General features: G+C 40.5%; 1 protein-coding gene across 1 annotated transcript in view; it reads left to right on the top strand.

Annotated features, from left to right (window-relative positions):
- Window positions 1-4,901: 4,901 nt before the first annotated feature.
- The window catches only part of LOC106955977 (SH3 and multiple ankyrin repeat domains protein 1-like), a 41,262-nt gene continuing 32,014 nt past the window's right edge, over window positions 4,902-14,149 (top strand). The window contains exon 1 of the mRNA XM_015046483.1: window positions 4,902-5,237. The gene's annotated coding sequence lies outside the window, so the exon portion shown is untranslated. The remainder of the gene's footprint in view (window positions 5,238-14,149) is intronic.

The raw sequence follows: 14,149 nt of genomic DNA, 5'->3' as shown, positions 1-14,149 counted from the left end.
CACATGACCCACTTCTGTCTTTTCTTTCTAGCTCTCAGCCAAGCTGCTATTTCTGCTGCCAAGTGTAACATATTTCCCATAATGACGGCAGTGAGGAGAATGAGAGGGAGACGATGCCTCTACTGTAGAGGAATGAAATAGTGGATTTTACAGTTAAAAGAGCTGGAAAGAGATGATGACAAATACCGATGTTGAAAGGCAGGAAATACGTTTTTCCTGCTTGATTTAAAGCTGCGGCAATACATGACAGAATCTAAAGAGTAAAATTACAGCTTCTCCTTTTAAAAACTTCATTTTCATTCATGTATGTATTTCAAATGGGTTTTTAAAAACAAGAAAACATTCAGATACGTAACCAGGAACAAAATAATTAGCTTGCACTACAAAGACACAAAATCTTAAGTATTTTTGGTCTAGTTTCTAATGTTTCTAATCTTAGTTCACTTAAAGTAAGACAAAAGTAACTTTCCAGCAAGATAGGAGCTCATTTTTTGTAAATATTGAGAAAAAAAAGAGTTCCACTATCAAATTATTTCACTTATAACGAAACATTTTTTTCCACGTTATAAGTGATAATCTGCTAATACTATAACCTTTTTTGGCAATATTAAAAACATATTTACTTAAAATATGTTTTAAGTAAATAAAACATATTTTATGTTTTATTTACATAAAATATAATGTAGTTTGTCATCAAAGTATAAGCTCCTATACTTTGATGACAAACTACTTGTAAATTAGTTTTCTTATAAGATATTTAGAAACTAGACCTAAAATACTCTAAGATTTTGTGTTTTTGCAGTGCACCACTGCTTTACTGAATAGGAAGAAGTAAACACATATTTAATCCTACCCCTTATCTCAGTTTAATGAAATATACCACTTACCGACCCTAATTAAATGGTTACATGAATACATGTGACTGCATGTTCTCTGTTCTTCACTCAGGGGATCATAATCCACCATAGTGGGGGATGTGCATTTCACTCTGCAGCTGCTGCCCTGAAAAATGGCTGACTGCTGCATACGGTCGTATTTTCCATCAGAGAACCAACACAGTCACTAATGTTGAAGAAAATTAAGTTTCAGAGAGACGTTGGAGGTTATTTCCCAGGTGAAAGGTGACTTTTCAACAGAGCAGGTGGAGTAATGAGCAGAAATGTCACAGCTCTCATTATATTAGCCATCTGATTATCCAAGCCACCAGTCAAAAAACAGACTTCAACTCCCAAATATCAAAGATACACAGAGAGAAAGATAAAGGGGGACGAGTTGCCAAATTTATCTGAGAGTTTACAGCCCAAACACAACGCCCAAATCTAATCGATCAACTCATGACGTCCGTTAGGACCGTTGTTCTGTCTGAAGTACGCCATCTCTCAGTGTTGTAGTTTGGCCGCCATCCAGCAGAGGGCGCCGCTGGTCATCCTTAAGCGGAGCCGTTGACACAAAGATGGCGGCCTCCTCAGAACGGGAAAGGATGTGGGATGTAAGATGGACTTTATGCGGTAATTTGAAAAACAAACACTCGATAAGCTTCTTGAGTTTCACCATGTTTTTGTTTTGTTTTTATAAATCCAGCATATTATGAAAAATAACTTCGTCCCTTTTCATACAAGAGAAAACTCAAGTTTGTAAGAAAATAGCTGTTTATCGCTAAGATCAATCAACTTTAGATTCAATTTATACTTTTTAGTTGTCCTTTCTGTAAGAACAGAACCCGTTTTAATCTACTTTTCGATAAATAATTAATCAGATAAGCGCTGACTTTAATGAAACCAGTGGATCAGCAGTGGCTTTAATACCTGCGGTGAGGAAGTTGCCGCTGTGAGTCACAGAGCGAGGTGGACAGCCCCCGCTGTGAGAGGGTTTATTTATTTCACCCACATCTGCTTGTGAACACGCAGCGTGGGGCTAATAGATGGGATGTTAATGCCACTGAATGTGTTGGAGGCTCGTTGGTATTAATATCGCTTTAAGGAGATGTTTTATTTGCAGTGTAGGAGCAAAGGATGCCTCATCATGCCTGAGATTTAATGTGGGCACACACTCAGGGCTTTTTATATGTATTTTATATATTCAGTCCTGTGGAAAAGTTTCCAAACTTTTCTGCAGATTTTCAAACAGTAGGTGACTTTCTGACAGGGTTTTATTCATGAATTTGTTTTTGCACCTCAGCACTTCAGCGAGATTGACGTCTAGACTTTGACTGTACCATTTTTTTAATTTATATTTTTTTTTACAGCCGTTTATGATTCAGCTTGAGCCCAGACAGATGGCCTCACATTTGACTCCAGAGTAGTTGAATTGTCTGAAGTGGTTGTCGTGATATAATGTCTATTTTTTCATCAGTCTTTTCATGGATTTAGCAGAGAGTCAGATCGTGGTATTGTTGCTATATTCTCTTTAAAGGGGACCTAAGTTCAAAATTCTCATTTTGCACCTTTTTGTATGAACATTTGGTCTTTTCCTGAGTTTTAAAAACAGCCCAAATGCTTTAAAAACAAATAAATGTCCATCTGTTTTTTGAAAAAAATTTTTTTGGTGCTTGGAAAATAAGCCCTTTCAAAAACCTTCTGATTAAGTCACATTCTACGGGCACTGCGGTGTTACCTAGCAACCCCGGTGAAGGCCAATCCGTTACCTAGCAACCTAGGTTGATCTCCAGCACTTTGGTCAGTTGCTGGAAAGGACAAATGTTTTGTTGTTGACTTACCATCCAGAAACCTGTGGCTTCATTCTTGTTGGTTGTGCAGGAGGCTCTACTTCTGCTTTTCCAAGATATACAGTTATGTAATTGCGTTTCTTTTTCTGTTTTGGTTGGGGGTGGGGGCGTGGCCAGCAGCAAGTTATTTGGATTTAAAGTGACAGCAGCCCTAAAACAGCTCATTCTGAACTGACTGAAATCTCATTATCTAAAAATGATTTGTCCCAAAAAAATGTAATAAACATGTTTTGTTTCGGCCACAGACCGATCCTAGCCTGTTCAAGGAAGTATAACAGGGAGAAATAACAAGAGCTTCTCAGAAAAGAGAAATGCAGAACCTTTTATTTCCCCATCACGAGGATCTGACTGACAGAACATCTGTTTTAGTGTTTGAAGGTGGATTTCCTGCACACAGTCGTCCTAACTCTCCTCGCTCGCCCCAGTTTTCAGCTATGAAAGCGAAGGTTAGCTCATCAAAGCCACTGTGGCCACTGATGGAATAATGGAGTTAATATCTCTTTGCTATTCAGTTCAGCTCGTCTGTAGGAAGCTCCTTCTCCTCCCACAGAGCTCCTCTCCTCCGTCTTCCTCTCTGTATGATAATGAGCGTTGCAGCGGCGGCGGCTTCCCTCATCATCCTGTTATCCACATCTTTTCATTTCTAATTCATATTTCTGTGGGAGAGTTCCCTGCTTTTTCTGCACATTGTGCTTCGATTCTGGTTGATTGTGTGGGGAAGACGTGGAAGGTCTTTGTGTTGTGGTTGTTTTACACGGTAATTACAGGATTATTTGATGTATCTGGAAGGTTGGGTGGATCCCTCTCTGTTCTTGTAAAAGATGAGAAAACATAACATTCTTTTCACAGCTGAGACACTGAACTCCCAAATATCAAAGATACAGAGAGAGAAAGATAGACGGGGGTGCAGGTTGCCAGATCTGACTGAGAGTTTCCAGCCCCAAACGCAACGTAAAACCCGTCCAAATCAAATCGATTAGCTAATAACATCAGATTAGACCAAGCTGTGTAATCGGGTCTTTCTCCAGCTGTGATCCCTGGAGGTCCGAAGTACTGCGAGTAAACAACCGTTTAATTACCGTGTCGTCGGCTCAAAGCGCTTCGCTACAGTCAGCTTACCAAGGAATCGTGTTTAAAACTAATGAGTGGCTTAAGAACCGATCGCTGAAAAGAAAAGCTGGAGAAACTGGTGGAAAGTTTCTCAGGGGGATCGGAAAACTTTTGTTTTTCAACACGATTATGATACATAGCAAGACGAAATGTCAAAATAATAATTATGACTTGATTCTTTTATTATTATGACTTCTACAAATATTCTGACTGTATCCTCATAATATTAAACTTTATTCTCGTAAAACGTCTCAGAATATGATGACTTTATTGTGATTATTACGATTTTATTCTTGTATTTTGACTTTCTTTTGACTTTATTCACATAGCACGTCTCGAAATAGGCTTTATTGTCATTTTTACAGTTCTTGTATTATTTCGACATCTCGTGATATTATGATTTTATTCTCAAAATATTCTCATTTCTTTGTCATTAACATTTTATTCTCACATTTCAACTTTCTTCTGATAATATTGTGACTTTATTCTGATGTTATTTTGACTTTATCCACTTGAATCACTTTATTTTCATAATACTTCTCAAAAATAATGATCACAATTTTATTCTGGTATTATTACGACTTCTCATAGTAATATGACTTTATCATTATTATGATTTTACTGAATCATTATTACAACTGTCTTCTCATATTACACCTTTACAGAAATATTTTATGACTTTATTCTCAAAATATTACGACATTACTGTCAGTATTGCAGTTTTGTTCTTGTATTTTGACTTTATTCTTGTAATTTTATTTATTTTTTGTTTGTTTTTGTTGGCATGGCTCTAATTCTCTGTCACACATTTACAGTAATTTTCTTATGAACACTTTATAAAAAACCCAAACTTTTAACAACCCCCTCAAATCAGTTTCTTCCGGCCCAACGTGTTCAAAAGCAGCCAAACTGGGTGGAAACCCTCCCAACCTGGCAACCCGGGAGGGGGGTATGCTGACTGGAGGAGGGAGGGGTGAGCCCTGTATCCGGGTAACGGAGGAGAGGAGCGGGACAGCCAATCAGGACGAGGAGAGCTGGAGAGGGGGAGGGCCGTGCGGTGAAGGATGGGGAGTGTGTCGGATGAACAGATAGAAGTGTTACTACAGAGCTGCTGCTGCTGCAGGAGGAGGAGAGGCGAGGAGGAGCTGGTGATGAAGATGCTGCTGCTGCTCCGCTCCTCTGCGTCCAGCAGCACCCGGGGTTGACCGTGACCTCTTCAACGCCGCGGCCGTTGTTGAAGGAGGAAGGTTTTTATTGTTGCATCTTCCTTCTGCTCCTCATTTCTCTGCAACTGGAAGCCGCTGGGTTCCCCTCCTCCTCCTCTTCCTCCTCTTCCTCTCTTCTCCCCACTTTCTTTCTTCCAGAGGGAATTCTCCTTTTTCACCAGGAATTATAAAAGAAAGTAAGACTCTTTCCTGTCTTTTTTTATGTGTTCTTCATCTCTGAGTTGCATGGAGACAGAGGAAGCTTGGTTTTTGATGAGGGAGTCAGTAGGGGGTCTGTCTGTGTGCAGCAGGACCTCAGGAGAGAGAGAGAGGTGGGGGGGGGGCGTGAATGTTCAAGTTAACTGCAATGATGTGAAACATTGCCTCTCTGTGCATGCAGGACATATACATGCAGGAAATGCGATCGAGGATCTGCTGAGGATGCAGAATATTTTCCCACATCTGCAAGGGGAAAGAAAATGTTTGTGCACCAGATTTAAAAAAAAATCATAACGCAGATTTACCGTTGTGACAATCTGATAATCCCACCCACATACGTTTGCATGCCTGTCAAAGGATGTGCTGCACAGAGCGTCTCATTGTTCTGTTAAAACACCAAGCGGTGCATAAAATCACCCTGAATCACACGGAGATTCCCCCGACATGCAGACTGAGGCAGGATCAGCATGACTGAACATGAACACGGATTCATGGGAGGAAATATGAGATGTAGCAGGAGTTTCTGCTGAGGATGTTTCTCACTTCAACGGCTTCATTCCTGCACAATGTTCTGACATGATCTCCACCTCTGCACTGTAAAAACACAAAACCGTTTGTATTTTGTCTAGTTTCTACTGCAGCTATCTTATAAGACCAAACTAACTCACAAGTAACTTATCAGCAAGATGTAAGAGCTTCTTGTAAGTTAATAATTTCTTAATATTGGCAGAAAAAGACTTGCAAAAGTCAATAAATCAGTTAATTACAAAGCTCAATAATTTCCATTTGCATGATTTATCATCTTCCTCTTTTTTCTCTTTCTACCTGAATCTGGGTGATAAAAGTCTTCACTCTGGTGCTTTGGTTTTACTGGAGGATCATTTTGTTTAGACACTTTTTAAATCATTTTATTGGTCTTTTTATTTATTCATTTTGGATATTTAAAATACATTCCAGTTAAATTTAAAGGTTATTGATCTTTGAGGATGTGTTCTTGCATTATTACACCATTATTACCATCATATTACTTGAAAATTGTCTTAAAACAACAATATTTATTGTATATTGCAATAACTTCTGGGACAATTTATCATCCAGCAGTATTTGTTATCGTGATTATAAGTGAAATAATCTGCTATTGGAACAAGACATTTTAACTTATAATATTGGAAAAAGTGTCTTGTTCCACTGATAGATTATTTCAACTGTAACCAGTACTTTTTAACTCAATGTTAATAAATTATTTTCTTAAAACAAGCTCTTATATTTCTGAAGAGTTACCTGTAAGTTAGTTTTGAATTATTTCATGTGTACTAATGTGTTTGCACTACAACTAGACCAAAAGCACTTGGTGGGATTTTGTATTTTTGCAGTGTATAGGTGCCTTTGTCTCTGCTGAAGGTCTACATAATTACACACTAGTGCAGGTTTTGCAGGACTTATAGGTGTTTCAGACGTGACTGGGAGTTGAGTTTTTGCAGAATAACGACAATGCAGGGACATCACCCACGCCAACACCTGCTTTTCAGGCTCTGCATGTGAGGAGGGTAATGACAGAGGAGCGCTTCTTCAAACTGCAGAGCATCCAGCTCAATTTACAGCAGTGAAACTGTGAACTTCCAGCCACGCACTGATGTGGAGACGCCATTAGGAGATGGAGAGCTGATGTCGGCATGGAGTGGAGATAAAGGAGAGTTCAAAAACTCTTTCCACTCACTGATGTCAAGCAGTCGTTAAACTCCAGGCCGAGTTGCATACCAACTCAAATTGCTTTACATTTGGCCTCAAGAGAGCCGGGCTGTCTTATGATCTACTGTCCAACCCAGCTCAGCAGCACACAAACTAAATGCATTACCAACGTAGATTTGTTTGGAAAGTGTGAGGAAGCTGGAGAACTTGAAAAATCTCAGAGAGAACAAAAGCAAAACAAAAGTGATTAATGGTTGGGCACCAAGAAAAGTCAAATTGGGAGATCTGAAGAACTGAGCATGTTTTCACACCTGATAGTCCGGTAGACTCGGAAACAAAGTCTCTACATTTGTTACATTTTCAGCTGCTGTGGTTCTCTTTCACACTGTAATCAATCCCTTTGAAAAAACCTGTTCCCCTCCTCGCCTGTGGGGGCGCTGCACCAATAACCATTGAAGGAAACGACACAGAAACCTCTGAAGAAGACACTGGGCACAACTTCCTTCTTTATAAAATGTAAACAAACGGGGAGTAGCGTCAGATTTTAGGGGTTGTAGGATTTCTCTTTTGTATTTGATGAAAAACCAGAAGTCATTCTCCTGCTAGCGCTAGACACTCGTATTTGTTTTGGTTGTATTTACCCAGAATGCCCTGCACCGTAGTCCACTTCCTGCTTTTGGTTTGATTGGTGTTCACACAGGCAAAATTCACTTCAACCGAACTGAGAACAAGGTTTGTAGGTGGACCAGATTTAGCTTTTATGGTTCACATCAGAGTTTAATTACGTGTTCAATCAAAATCAGGAAGTGGACTATGGCGCAAGGCATTCTGGGTAATAAAACCTAAACAAATGTGAATCTAATACTAGTGGGATAAATGTGTCGTGAAATCCTCCAACCACTAAAATCTGATGCCACTCCATTTTTGTTTTCATTTTGTGAAGGAAGTCGCATGCGCTTTGCGTCGTCTTCAGTGGTTTTTGTGTCGTTTCCTTCAGTGGCTCTTTGTGCGGCGCCCCCTTAGGCGAGGAGGGGAACAGGTTGCTCAAAGAATTTGGTTCGTTTGACTCAATGCAATGTGAAAGTGAACTCCACCAGCTGAAAAATTGACAAATGTTACAGTTTTGGTTCCCAATTGGACTGAGTGTCCTGGACGATCAGGTGTGAAAACATGCTGAAGGTACGTTTTTGAAAATGGGCTGGAGTGAAGCATGTGGGTTATGTTGGGAGTGCAGGGCAACCAGTTCCATCCTACTTACCTTTTCTAGATGTGCCGTCCCTGCAGCTGTAACAAATTACTTCCAAACTGGAACCATTCCCTGTTGGTGGTTAAATTGGTGCTCTGCCTTTTTGTCAGGAAGGGCAGCAACTCTGTTTGGATCAATGGGCTCCCACCTATTTGTAGGTCAGTATTCTCAGATTAACAGTGGTTCCTAAAGTCGAGGTCCAACTAGGGGGTTAGCAATTGGCAGTGTGAATTTTGAAATCCTCTTCAAAATTAAACTAAATAGCAAAAATGTTGCAGATTTATCCTGTAAATGTTACAAGAGAGAAGAACTACCTAAAAGTAGGAAATAGAGATACATTGACTGTGGCCTGTTAGAGGTTTTTTATGGAACAAACTCCAAATTATACATGGAAAGTTTATCTAGAGATTATCTAAAATATTGAAATGAAATTGCAACTTGGAAGCCAATCAAGGACCCCCATTCTTTTTCCTTGCTGCTGATTGGCTGAACTGCCAAGAACGGAAATAAGGACGACTGTAGATCTGAGCTTCTGTGGTCGTGCTAAGACGGTTTCCATTGTGTATATATTATAGCATATTAGTGTTTGTTTCTTCTGAACTATTAAAATAGCCATTTCTAAATATTTTAAAGGGAGTCTCAAATATCCTCACATATTCACTGTTTGGTTGTGATCCCTAAATCCTGTGATAACCTGGGTTCAGCTGTATTTTTATAAGGTAATTTTCATTTTTCTGGCTTTCTGATTGTCTTTTTAGAAAGCTTCCTGTTATTTGGCTGTTCTGCCTGACCGTTTACAGAGAAGTCAGGGGGAAAAACACAATTTGTTCCCATTTCTTTAGCCGAATCTATAAAAAATACCAAAGATGTGAACAGAAAATGGATTTTTATCACCAACAAAGTAATTCTCAGTGAGATGTATAGTGAAAGTTAAACTGAATGATGGTAACTTTTTGCCTGTTTCTTAACGATGTGACTATCCCAGACTATTTATCTGCTAGTCTTGGCAGGTATTGGGACGCAAATCAGCAAAAATGCAGCCAAAGTTTGAAGAAAAACTTTGAGAGACTTTCAAAAAGCCTGGAGAGACATTCAACAAAACCACTGTAAACGACTGAAATAAAACCTGGGAGTTTGAAATAAAACTAAACTATCTGGCTAAAGCGAGAAGCAGCGGTTCAGTTCAAACCTAAACGTGAATTATTGAGTTTGAAAGGAGCATCAAAGGTTTATCAAAGTGACAGTTTTATAGCGATGCATTGTGGGCTTTGTGCAAATTCTCCAATGTGAAAGAAGACGTGATGTTTGAGCCGATATACTCCGTAGTTCAGGTAGACGAACGTCTGACATGAAGCGATTTGCAAATGTCATGCAACACCAACACACATCCGGCTTACGCCAGTCAGCCACAACATGACATGTTTTCTGCTCATAATGAGAAGCAGGAAAAATTAGCAAGTTTCTGGATTTCAGCTTAAGCTTCATTAGATTAACGCGGGTCAAAGTGTGATGGTTGCTTGGCGCTTCTGCTAACTTGCAAACCTGTAGCTCACCTTGCTTCCCCTAAATTAATTTTTCCAGATAAATTCTAAATTGTTTGTGCAGCAGTTCATTTTGTCTTGCTTTCATTTTTTTCCACAATAACTTTATCCCAAACATGAAACATACATATATAAGTGGCGTTACTTTATTATAGATTTCTAGCTTTATGTCTGGGTGAGTCGTCTTTATTTATTGTCCTCCTAAAGTTTTACGGTCCTAATTTATGTTTTCATTCCTTGGGAGATAATTTAGCCCGGGGAAGTCGAGCTGATCTGGTTCAACAAACCAATTTAGCTGCAGCTGACAGCTGACTGCCATGTCATCTTTGCTTCAAGCATTATTTGGCAAACCGACAGCGCCAAAGTCCAGCAAACAGCCCACGCTCGGTGCCAGTAGTTGGAATTGACATTCAAGTCCCATTAATATCATCTGGGTCAGCGAAGTTTAGCCCGGAATGAGAGGACTCTGCAGCGAATCAGCGTTTCCTGCCGTGCAGATCCCTCCATGGGGATCGGGGGCCCACAATCTCTGCAGAACACGCTCTCAGTTCTGGTGAGCACGACTCAAAGAGGGCCTGAGAGCACGCAGAAGGATTTACAGACGTGATTATTCTATTAAATTAATTAAAGAAGAGCAGGTTTGTATGGAGAATGAACTGTTTCTTTCGGATTGGTCGTCCATCTGCTCGGTTGCTTTAGTGTTGAAACGTTGCCAGAGTTCGACTTTCTCTAAGGTTTATTATTTCCAGCCTCCCTCTTGGTTTATTTGCTCAACTGCATGGGAGTTTAGCTCGGCTTTCTTCCTGCAGCACAGCTCGGGGGTGATGCAGTTCTTACCTCCAGATTTAGGCTTCTCCATCTCTCGCTCCTTTCAGTCGTTTTTCCTCTCTCTCCCTTCTTCTCCGGCTCTTACTGGTGGTAAGCCTCTGAACTGGGACAGACAGACCTCCCCTGCGCTTTGTCCTACTTCAGCCTTGTCCTCTCTCTCTTGTTTCCTCTGATTTCCTTCCCCTCTGTCACTCACCTGCACCCACCTGTCTGTGAGCAACAGGAACTGTTAATCATTTCATCGTCTGTGGGTTCTTCGTCACAGCTGAGCGACGGTTCTGCCTGGCATTAATGGGGTGTTGGAGTGTTTTGCAGACACAGGTGATACCATTACTTCCGGTAGAGAAAAAAAATGGTTGAGATTGAAGTCTGTCAGCCTTGAAGCGCGATGGTTCTGAGATTTTTGGGACTAAACTCTTGGTGTCAGCGAGGAAGGAAATCACACATTGGTTTGGTGTCTCTTCTGAGACATTTGTCCAGTTGGCGCTTCCAAATTGTTGGTTAATACTTGGTTATCTGAGATAAGAAGGTGTCAGAGTCAGTGTCAGAAAGGATAGAAAGTAAAATAAGAGAAAATGGGAAACTTTTATTGCAGTAACATAATTTAACGGCCGCCTTAAATCCCCCGATTTCCATTAAAACGGCGCTAAAACATTTGAAAAGGGTAGCCTTTTGTGCTCACTGTTTTTAAATCATCTCTTATGTTCACTTTTTTCAACTAATCTCATTTGTTTTCTACAGAGTTGAGATTACCTTGAAAGTTGATTTTCTCTCTTCTGAACCATTTCTGTGTTGATTGGTGATGCTTTGGGTCCTTTAAACCTCTTGGCAACTCATTTTTTGGTGACTGGATGTGGAAAAGTTCAAGGGATTTGAATACTTTTGCTGTGTATTTAAGTGTTGACATCTTTGGAAGTTGATTTGTTATATCGATCCATTCAGATGAATTATGGCTGATCTTGACTCACATTTTGTTAATGTAAATTTATTTATGCAGCACATAAAAACCAAGAGATGTTGGCCAAAGTGCTGTAGTTTAATAAAGTGAAGTACTTTTGTATTAGTTTACCATTAAATGTGTGCAGGGAACAGATCTATCATTATTTCCTCAGTGCAACACCTATCAGCTCTCTCTCTCTCTCTCTCTCTCTCTCTCTCTCTCTCTCTCTCCGGCTATAACCATGCCAACGAGGAGTCGCAGCATTTTATGTGGTTATAAAACTTTCATCACCAGTGGTTTGCCTCAAGCCAACATTTGATCAGCACAAAGACTGTTCGGAGTGTGATTCTGTGTCTTCAGGCACTGCAACATACTCAGTAATAACACCCCAGTAACACTCTTACTTGCTCTCCAAACCAAATCCCACTTATCCCATTAAAACCGTCCACTGATGATAATTGCAGGGAGTGGAGTGCAGAGAGGGAAGGTAGTGGAGCTTTGGCCAGACTCCTCCATGCATCATGGATTCTCTCTCAGTTTATTAGGGCTAAATGTGCCACACAGAGGTGCATGGGGGGATTTTTCCACCGCGTCGTCATCAAAGTGGGGTTGCTATTTTTAGACGCAGATGCACGGCAGCGGTGGAGCGGCACCGACCCAGGGCGGCCATGATGGGAGGGTCAGATGGAGCGCCACCTGGTTGTATTTGAGGCAGCAGGAAGGTCTATTGGTGCATTCAGGTGTTATCTATCCAACACCAACTTAAAAATACATGTTAACCTTTAACACTTTTAGTGAATGAATTTGTAGTTTTGAGTCTCATTAATACAGAGTCCCTGCATGTTTCTGTAAGTCCATTCATCCATGAATTTAGCTAGGCTCTCCATTTATGTCTAACTTTAATGAACACTAATTAGTTTCAAAGGCAGAGCAGGTATTGACTCTTTGCACTTCATCACCATGACGGACATCAGAAGTGAGGGATGTAAGTACCAAATGGAGAAACTGTGATTGTTTTCCCAAGTTGTTTTTCCAGTATATGTTTTCTACTAGAGCTAATTTGTCTGTGGAAGTTGCACACCTAGTTCTTCCTCGTAGCCGGTGGTATTTTCAACAGTTGGACATAGAAACCAACTCACCTTCTCCCACCTGATGTGTTGACTTTGCCTGAATTCACGCCACATAATTTATACCGTTTTCCCTTACAGCAGAGCAGACGTAAAAGTCTAGATGCTGACCAGTGTTTTTCCCACCTGCTGGGCTACATGATGGTGGAGCATTTTCTCCATGGTAACCAATGATTAGACACGTACCTTCTCTGTAATGCAATATTTAAGTGCATCTTACAAATCTTTCTTACTTGTACAGTAAATGAACATTAATCTTATTACCTTGTAAAACGTGTTTGCTGCAAATCTGTGGATTCACTGAGGACTGCCAGTCCTTACGACTGACGGCTGCTATCCATTGCCGTCTTCATTCCTCATCAAGTTTTACCATAAAATGAGTTTGGTTTGCATCCTTTCCTGTTTGTGCAGCATCCAGTGACAATTTTTACAATTAAATCAGCTAAATAAATAGATATCAGGCCACCAGCTGCCTGTTTTTCTTAAAAGATTTACAGGAGTTAATTTGTTCTTAGGTTATTTTGATGTCCCTCATGGCAGAGTGGAGCGCATTCTGAGTACAGTGACAGAGAAAAGTCAATATGACGCCTTCAGACCAATCTGGGTTTCCCCTGAGGGAGTTCCCCTCCTTACCTGTGGGGGCGCTGCACCAAGAACTACTAAAGGAAACAACACAAAACCCTCTGAAGAAGACATGAGCACAACTTCCTTCTTCACAAAATGTAGACAGAAATGGAGTGGCTTTAGATTTTAAGCGCTTGTAGGATTTGTCTTTTGTCTTTGCTGAAAGACCACGAACCATTTCTCTCACTAGCTGGACTTTTTGGTTGTGTTTACCCAGAATGCCCTGCACTACAGTTCACTTCCTGGTTTTGGAGCTGTCTCCGGTCCGCTTGGCGTTTGCATTCGAACCCTGCATATAGTCCACACCAGTGTTTAATTACACATTCACATCTCTCCAGGCGAACCAGACTTTTGACAAACAAACTACAGTTGGATGAAAGTGGACTAAGCATGGCTGGTGTTAATGCATCCTCAGTTTCCTGCTTTTGGCTGACAGGTGGGGCTCTTAGCGTTCAACTGGCATAATATCAGCTACCAGGTTGAGAATTGATGTGCTTGGCATGAAGAGAGGGTCTTCCCTGTACTCCAGGTGATTATTTGAGCTACTGCAGCTCAACACTTTCTCTTTTTCTGAGGAAATGAGAGAGCCACTTCTCACCACGTCTGGATGCCCAAATGCTCTGATCTGTTATTGGCTGATTCATTATTTATTGTAGCAAGTAATTGAACTGGTGTACCCAATAAAGGTCTGGATGAAGGATACCAAATGACGCTCAGAGAGAAATAGAATGGATAAACACTAGAGGTTCAAACATATTTATTTCCTTATAGCCATTTACTCTCCCAACATTGAGTGTAGCCCCTCCGTTTTCTATCCATCAACAGCAGCAGCTTCATGTCCTCTTATTGCTAAGTGGCTAATATGATTGAGTTTCAGTTTTAATTTCAGCTGTAC

This window comes from Poecilia latipinna, unplaced genomic scaffold (assembly GCF_001443285.1).
Source record: "Poecilia latipinna isolate Pla-1442-1.1 unplaced genomic scaffold, P_latipinna-1.0 Scaffold780, whole genome shotgun sequence".
In the NCBI taxonomy this organism is placed as follows: domain Eukaryota; kingdom Metazoa; phylum Chordata; class Actinopteri; order Cyprinodontiformes; family Poeciliidae; genus Poecilia; species Poecilia latipinna.
This window is presented reverse-complemented; position numbering and strand designations above follow the sequence as displayed.